The sequence below is a fragment of the Sarcophilus harrisii genome, chromosome 5, assembly GCF_902635505.1.
Source record: "Sarcophilus harrisii chromosome 5, mSarHar1.11, whole genome shotgun sequence".
In the NCBI taxonomy this organism is placed as follows: domain Eukaryota; kingdom Metazoa; phylum Chordata; class Mammalia; order Dasyuromorphia; family Dasyuridae; genus Sarcophilus; species Sarcophilus harrisii.
The window spans coordinates 231,028,279-231,037,401 of NC_045430.1; the positions used below are offsets into that span (position 1 = coordinate 231,028,279).

At 36.4% G+C, this 9,123-nt stretch overlaps 1 long non-coding RNA gene across 1 annotated transcript; it reads right to left on the bottom strand.

Annotated features, from left to right (window-relative positions):
• Window positions 1-407: 407 nt before the first annotated feature.
• LOC116419464 lies at window positions 408-7,250 on the bottom strand. The gene is made up of 2 exons (XR_004229790.1): window positions 7,210-7,250; window positions 408-1,365 (listed from the first exon to the last, which is right to left on the bottom strand). It is a non-coding gene; the product is annotated as an uncharacterized LOC116419464 (long non-coding RNA).
• Window positions 7,251-9,123: the final 1,873 nt, after the last annotated feature.

Here is a 9,123-nt window from a genome sequence, read left to right on the forward strand (position 1 = left end):
ATCAAACTTCACTTTGAGAAATAACTCGATTAGACTTGGAAAGGATGAAGTTAAAATTTTTAAATTATGCAACTGCAGAAGTGGGAATTGGAATCGTTGGGTCTTTTTTATACCCTTTCCTGTTTCCCCCAGACTGAATAGGATGAAAGTTACAACCTATTGGGAGTACCCAATTCCCCTATTTGAGTATGAATCTCCACCCCTGATTGCATCTTTCCTTGGTGTTCACCTTATTTGGACAAAGTTCAGTTCTTCCCCTGATTCCCTATTGGCTGAGAACTACAAAGGTTTCAGCCTACCTGGAGAGTTTAATTCCTTCACCTGAGTCTCCACCAATTACTTTTTTCTTTCATTAGTTTTCTTTCTTTGTTCAATGTCCTAGCCTCCATTTCTTAGGTTTCAATTTCTTTTTTTTTCTAATTTAAGTTTCATTTTTCTAATTTAAATTTCATCACTCTGTAGAAACTAAACCCTCATCCAATTTTCACATCACTGGTCAAAGATCAACATAACAGATAAAATAATAAAAAAAGTTTTTAAATATTGTAAGAATGACCAAAATGTGACAGAGACATAAAATATGAGTATGTTGTTGGGGAAAATACCATCAATTGACTCACTCCATGCAAGGTTGTCATAAATCTTCAATTTGTTTAAAAAAAAAAGCAACATCTGCAAAGTGCAATAAAATAGGGATGCCTATATCCAAGTAAAGAAGCTGCTATTGACCATGTAGTAAGAAGACTGATACAAGCTACATATTTCAAAATCTCTCTAAGACATGTCTTTTTTAGAAGTAGTTTTTATGACTTTATGACCCAGGAATAGTAGGAAGATATGAAGAAATGGCCTCTTGATGGCATATATGGATTTCTATGAAGACTCCATTGTTTCTTCCCTTGAGAGAAGAAGTCTACACTTACACAAATGGAAAATTCTGGGACTAGACACAAGATCCAGAGAAATAAAAATTTTGATACTTTGATGTGATCTCCTCATTGTGAGTATTCCTTCTAGGATTAAAGATCACAACCTAGACATGCCCTTTCATCTTGAAAGATTCTTCTTGTTCTTCCACAATTTTCTTATTGGGGTTCACCCATATGTTGATAGATTTTCTCTGGTTCTCTTGGCATTACATGGGTATCCAATGGAGCATTTGAACTATACTCTTACCACATAACCAATCTCCTTCCTTTTCTAGGCATAATGTCTCCTTCATGTCTCCCTCTTTATGAGGTGGCTAGGCAACATATTAAATAAAGACTTAGACTTGAGATCAAGAAGCCATGAGCTCAGAATCTTGCCTCAGACTCCATAACTTAGGGTATGTCATTTAACTTTCTTCATTCTCATCTTCCTTATCTGTAAAATGAAAATAATAATAGTACCTATTTGAAAAGGTTATTGTGAGGATCAAATGAGATAATATAAGTAAAGTATCTTACAAATCTTCAAGTACTACATAAATGTCAACTGTTATCATTGTTCTCTTCTGCAATTCTTCATTGGCAATATGTTGGAGCTTTCTTGTGTCCAACTATTTGAATAATCAAAATTAAATAATAGTAGTTAATGGTTTAGTATCAATTGGAAGTCAGTCTCTGGGGCCATAGGGAATGATACTAGGACCTGTGTGTTTAAATATTTTTAATATTTATATTATGTATTAAAATAAATTATTTATTTATAAATTATAAATATATTATCAACAAAATATTCATTAAATATTTTAATGAATTGGATAAAGTGTGGCTGGCATGTTTATCAAATAGGACAATGACATAAAAATGGAGCAGAAACCACATTTTTGCAATGCAAAAATATGATTTAACAAGATAATGGCAAGTTAGAACAAAGGACTACATCTAAGATGAAATTAATAGGGATATTTTTACATTTAAGTTAAAAAAATCCAAACTCACAAGTACAAAATGAGAAAAGACATGGCTAGATGTTAACTCATTTGAAAAAGATCCTAAGGTCTTAGTGAGTATTGCAAATTCAAAATGAATGGGCAGTATGATGTGGAAGTCCAAAATGCCACTGCAACTATTAAGAGAGATTTTGATGAGGTCCTGAATAACTAGTTACAATTGGCAGAGAAAGATTGAAAGCTTGATAAAATGACTCCTTGGGGTAGGCAGGAAAAGGTACTAATAGAAATAAGTTTAGCCTCATAGTCTTACCCTCTGTGGAGGTCATGGTTTGCTCCACCTTGCTATGTCTGCTCAGAAATCTGAGTTATGTCAAACCCCTGAGGTTGAATTTCTCCTATTAATCTGTCCATAGCTCATGCCATCTTTGCTGAATCCCTCTTGGAGTTGTAGCCTACCTCAGTACTCTGCCATGTGGTGTCTTTCCCCTCACCCTTCCCACCATGACATGTCATGTCTCTCCTTTGATTCCTCCCATGGCTCATGATGTCTTTCTCCTTATATCTTTGTTATAGCTATAAGCTAACTATAGTTATACTTAACTAAGTAAACTCCTCTATTGATTTAGCCTGCCAGCCAAGGGCATTCTACAACCTCGTGGGATGTTCCCTTTTTCCTGGTTAGTTGTGGGTTCCACTAGGGAACTTGTCTTTCCCATCATTAATTGTCAAAACCCCTTTCCTTGCTAACTCTCCCACTCTATTTCATATTTACCATTCCTGATGTCTATTGTATTTCTTCATTTTTTTCTTTAACCTACTTTTCTAAATAAACCTTTTGCCAAAAAGAATGGCCATTGTGAATTCTTTATGTGACTGAATTACAACTTTTTCTCCCTACACCAATCTTATCTTTTGGTGTCTCCACATTCAATGCTTGAACGTCAAACTAATTAACAGTTGCCCTCCTAGAGCACATCAGCTTCATATTGTGGACTTGGGAACTGATCACTGCGTTATACCAGGTCCTGGTGAAACCACATCTGGAGCATTGTGTTCAGTTCTCCTGGTGTTGCATCTAAAGAACAATCATATAGAGGAAACAACTCAAGGTGTGAAAGAGCCTGAAGATCATGCAGATTTTCAGGTAAAGGAATTGAGAATGTTTAACCTGGAGAAGAGAACTATTGAGGCTGAGGGAATGGACGTGATCCATTATTTCCAAATTTTTGGAGGACTGTCATAGGGAAGAGGGACTAGATTTGTTTTGCTTGGCTGAAGAGGGTTGAATGAGGAGCAGTTGGTGCGAGTTGCAGAGGCAAATTCAAATTTTATAAAAGGGAAAATTTCTTAACAATGAGAGCTGGCTCAATATAGAATGGTCTGTCTTGGGGAGTCAATAGTTCCTCACTGGAGTTATTCAAGAAAAACTGGCTAAGCACTTGTCAGGGATTATTGAGGGAATACTTTGTTGTGGATTGGACAAGATAACCTTTGTTCTCCCTTATCCCTTGGGGAGATCTTACAATTCTAGGAATCTTATAAAATGAGACTCACTTTTTTGATATTCCTTTGGTACTTCAGTAATTAAACCCTCTTTCAAGAACCTAAATCCTTAGGTCGAGATCTGCTTCATAGCCAATGACATTAGTGCTATAACTAGGGAACCTTTATTCCATTCTAATCTAAACACACTGACTCTGTAGTGGGAATGGCCCCACCATCTCTTTCCATTAAAAAGTATTGCAGCTTATCTCATTCCTGGAGATAAAGGTTGCTGCTGAATGCTCTTCTTGAGTGCTCTTGGCAGCAACCCAGAAGGGCTTAATTTCAGCTAGGGGCATGGAAGATACCGGAAATTAACATATTACTTAACCAAAAAAGAGAGGCTGAAAGGAGAGCTGGGTAGGTGATGACTTCTACTAGTACTTCACCTACATTTACAAGGGAGATTCACCCACATTTGCAATCGGGGCTCCTCTCTATTAACTGAACAATGTGGAGGCATGGGTAGCTTTGCATACTTTTGTCCTGTTCCCCCCCAATTGTCAAGGCTGGCCAGACGGAATTGGGTTTTTAACTGAGTTCATTAAAAAATGGCAGTTCCCAAGAGCTCCGGGCAAAATTGCCCTGGGGGCCACCTGGCCCCATTCGTGGATTTAGTTCTTGGGGCTGTTCTTTTGTCCTTGCATGCTGTTGTTTGGGTGGGGCTACACCTGTTCATTGGGAATCTCTGACACTGGGGCAGTTAAGTTTGACAATTTGAAGTCCTCCCTGACATGAGATGAGATAGATAGATGCCTCAGAATTAGTCCTCTCTTTTGTATATGTGGATCAGTAGAAAAACTGTTCTACCAAGGGCTTTTTAATTTGTTTTGAGTCATAGACTTCTTAGAAAAACTTCTTTAAATATACAAAGTAAAATATGTACTATTGCAAACAAAGCAGATCTGCCTTAGATCAAGATCTACTTCATAGCCAAGGAAACAACAACCCCCAAACCCTCACACATACTCAAAACACCCAACTCTATTGAAACAGTATTAAAACATGAAAATAAAGCTCATGAATGCTAAGTTTAAGAACCCCTACTCTTCACGATGATATCCATGTCCTGTGCTCTCTATTCCACACGCTGCCCGGAAACACTTAAAGTCTGTTACACAAAGAAACTTTGACAAAGATATAAACTATCTCTAATTGTTCTATACTTGTTTCATGTTTTGAGCAATAGAAGGGATTGATTGATTTGGAGGAGGGACTGATTTCAGATCTGGAAGATCAGAATTCAAATTTTACTTCATTCATTAGCTGTGTAATCTTGGGCAAGTCATTCCCTTCCTTAGCCTTAGTTTCCTCAGCTGCAAAATGAGGATAATAATTGCCCCAGACTCCAAGAGTTGTTGTGAGGGTATAGTAAAGTTGTTTTTGCTAATTCTAAAGAGCTATAAAAAAAGTATTGGTGTTCTGTAATAGTTTCTTAGCCATGCTATACATTTTCTGAGGGCAGAAATAATGTCTTAAGCCTGCTTTCCTACTTAAATCCTATAACTCTCAGCATAGTATTTAGATAGATAGATAGATAGATAGATAGATAGGAAGAGGAAGGGAGGGAGGGAAGGAGGGAAGGGGGGAGAGAGAAAGAGAGAGAGAGAGAGAGAGAGAGAGAGAGAGAGAGAGAGAGAGAGAGAGAGAGAGAGAGGAAGTGCTAAATAAGACTTAATTGGTTCATTAACTTATCTCAACTAAATGGAAATAGAACATGTGAAAATAATTACTGATATATCAGGAATTCATTCCACAAAGAAGCTGATCTTCTGAATAGCAGATGTAGATTGAAAAGGAAAAAAAAATACTCCAATTGATGAATTTAAATATTGACCATCCATTACCTAGAGTTGGTTATTTAACAAAGTCAACAGAGGTAACAGGTAATAGTCTCTACCCTTTCTACAGAAGTCTTAAAAAATTATTCATTTTTGGTTCAAGCTCTCTAATAGTGATTTTCTTTGCTTGAATGTGAGTGGGGTAGGAGGAAGAATAGTCAGTTGACCTTCTAGAAAATGGATGTTATCAGATGTGACATGACTCCTTGCAGCCTACTTTTCCTCATATAATTTGTTACAAAACAAGCCAACCTTATTTTTTAAAAATAAGTATTTGTGAATTCACCTTGTCTTTTATTTTGATGTTTTTCTCACTTAATTTTGGCTCCTTAATTTTTGCCACTAAGATTTTTGTTCTTATTTGATTGTATTATTGAAACATTTATGATTTTCATTGCTTGAATGGAGATTTTTTTTGACCTCATCTTGGTTGAATCTTCCAATATTTCTCCAAAGAAATTGTGCTCTTGTCCTCTGAACTCTATGGCATATTCTTTATACTTCACTAATGGCAGACTATCAGTTTCTTGGGTAGAGAAGATCTTTTATATCTCTAGCCATAAAGTCTTGTATATGACTAACTATAACAACTAATGTTTACCCATTTTTCTATATACATTTGCATGAGTTACCACATGGAGGCACAAGGTAGGTCTAAACAGGCTACAATACATTATAAATAGGGAATTACTTAGGAGAAATTGTGTAAAGAATGACACTAGAGAAATATGTGTACTTGCAGAAAAGATGTCATGATAACCAATGAGCAGTCTGTGTGAGCTATTGGTACCCATATAGCACCCTTGAGGAACCATCCCAACTCATAGAATGGACCCCTTCAGATGAATTTATAATGAGATTTTAATTTTTATAATGAATTTATGAGAAAATGATAGACATGGATGAATTATAATTTTCACTGTTGGAGGAAATATCCATATCAGTGAAATCACAGATACACTAGAGTATTGAAGGTAAATGAATGAATGTCTTATTGAATACATATTATTCTCAAGGTTACTGTGGAATAAATTGTTTTTTTTTGTGTGTGATATTCTTAACTTCATCCAGAAAGGCTAGATTTACCTAGTGTAATGTCTGGGTGTAATTTATCTTGTGTAATATGGGTAATAACCCATCTGATACCTACCCTCTTCACTCCTCATCCCTAGTCCCCAGCATATGATATCTATTTACCTTTCAGTAGAAAGGGCAGCAAGCTTTTCTCTCTCAGAATTTTGGATATGCGTCATGTGAGGAGCAAAGAGCTTTCATTGAAGCTAAAACAAACTCCAGGATTGTTGGAGGGGAACAAAGAAAATAAGCTTAAAGTCTAACCATAAGCTTATCAGCACTGCTGTGGGGCCCCTGTTTCATTTGCTTTTCACGTGGGGGTCCAGTCATGCTCAGTTAATTTCTAACTCATTTCATACTCTTGACTTATCCACCTGTATGCTGGAGATAATTCTGCCCATGGTTTATATCCTCCTCTCTTGATCAGTGATTCTCTAAGCTGAACTACCAGTATTTTTGCCAAGAAAACCCCAACTGGGGTCACAAAGAGTCAGACATGACTGAACAACAACAACAACAACAACAACAACAACAACAACAACAACAACAACAACAACAACAACAAGCAGCTTATGATTGTATTCAGCCATATTCACTTCACTACCACTTTTCCATCTCCTCAACAGCAGCCTTGCTCTCCAACAGTAATTGGTCCTTCAACCTTCAACCTTCTGTCTCCTCTTTATGTCTTGACTTCCCTTATTTGGATGTAAATTCCTTCAGGATATAAACTGCCTTGTTTATTATATTTGTATATCTAACATTTAATGCAGTTCCTTGCATGTAATCAGGACTTAAGAAATCCTTTATTTATATATATGTCATTTACCTATGTTAGGGGCAACTGATAGGTACAATGGATAGAACACTGACCTTGGGAACAGGAAGACTCTTCTTCCTGAGTTCAAATCTGGCTTCAGACAATTACTAATTGTGTGACACTAGACATTTGCCTCAGTTTCCTCCACTGTAAAATGACCTGGAGAAGAAAATGACAAAACATTGTAATATCTTTGTCAAGAAAACACCAAATGGGGTCATGAAATGACCATTTATCTATCTAATTATTTATCTCTTCTGATATTTAAGATACTTAATATCAAAAGCTAATTACTTGTGACTTCAATTTGTATGTCTCCTTCCCCCTCTAACACTAAAATTTTAGCCCGTGATTATTTTCCTTTTGTCATTTCTGTTTTCTAATGAGTCATTATTGTAAAGACTGACAACATGAAATGAAGAAGCGATTAGAGTGGCAAAGAATCAACCTCTCTTAAAATATATCTTTTCTGATTTCTTCTTTTGTGCAGATTGTTAATAAACAATGTAAGGTTCTTTTCTGTTTTTCTTGTATAGTAGCAGGACAGATCTGGGAATTTGATTCAGGTATATAATGTTGTCTTAATCCTAACCTCTTGTGTGTGAAGATCCCCAAATAAACCTCATGTTTTCTGGGTTCAGAACAAAAGGTTAGTTCCTAACTCCTTGCAAGAGACCATTAAAATGTCCAGAAAATAAACATTTTAATAAAAACTAACATTTAAAAAACTATAATTATATATCTGTCATTTCTGGGGTGGAGAAGATTAGGAATCTGATGTAGAATCCGATTTATTCACTTTAAGATGATAATTTCAAAAGATGGAAAAGGAAAGTCTCTGTCAGTGACTGGTTGTAGTAGTACTGGTGGTGGTGATAGTAGTAATAATAGTAATAGTAGTAATAGTGGTAGTGATGATGTAGCTGATGTAGACACTGCACCAATTATCAGGATCCAGTCATGTGAAGAATTCACAATGGCCATTCTATTTGGCAAAAGGCAGGTTTATTTAGGAAAGGAAATACAATAGATATCACGAATGGTATATGAAATAGAGTTGGGAGAGCATAGAAAGTGGTTTTAATAATGAATAATGAAAAGGACAAGTTCCCTAGTGGAACTTGCCATTTACTGAGAGAAAGGAAACAGCCCGTGGGGTTGGGACATGCCCTTAGTTGTCAGGCTACCTCCTGAAAGGGACTTTAGTACCCTAAAACAGTTAGCTGTAAGGAGAAGTAGGGTTGGGAAGCATAATGGAGTTAGAAGGGATACCACAGGGCATGGGAAAGAGGAAAGGGGAAAGACACCATGAGGCAGAGTTCTAGTGGTGCACTGATCCCAAGGAGGGCGGTAAAAATAACACAGGTATAGGTAGTTTATAGAGAAAATTTAGCATTATGGACTTAACATAATTTGGATTTCTGACTGAATTACCTACAAAGAGGGTGGGACCATGCAACTAAACTTATCTCTATCTGAGCCTTCTTGCTGCCTGTCCCAGGGAACAATTTTGATCAATATTTCAGTTTTTCTCTGCCCATCACACCCACCATTCAGGACCTCATCAGTGCTATTAGTGGTAGTAGTGTTACTAGTAATAGTAGTAATAACAGTAGGTAGTGATTTAATTCTTCTAAATGTGAGATAATTAAATATTGTGCCCAAATCTTGAACTAATTTACCAAGGGAAATAGCCTATTCAAATGGCAAGACCAAATTCAGAATCAGTGGTGGACCTGCCAAGTGATAATCTTATTTTTATTAAAAGACAGTTAAATTATGTTCTCTTTACTGTACTTTCTCCAAATTTGTGAGGAAGAGTAGGGATGCTCCAGTGGTCCATTCTTCACAGATGAGAAAACAGAATTATAGAGTTTTGATCTATTAGTGATCAAGGTCACAAAGGTGGACGCTACTTGAATCACAGTGAGAGTTCTCACTGTTGAGAGACTCTTTATCTCAGTATC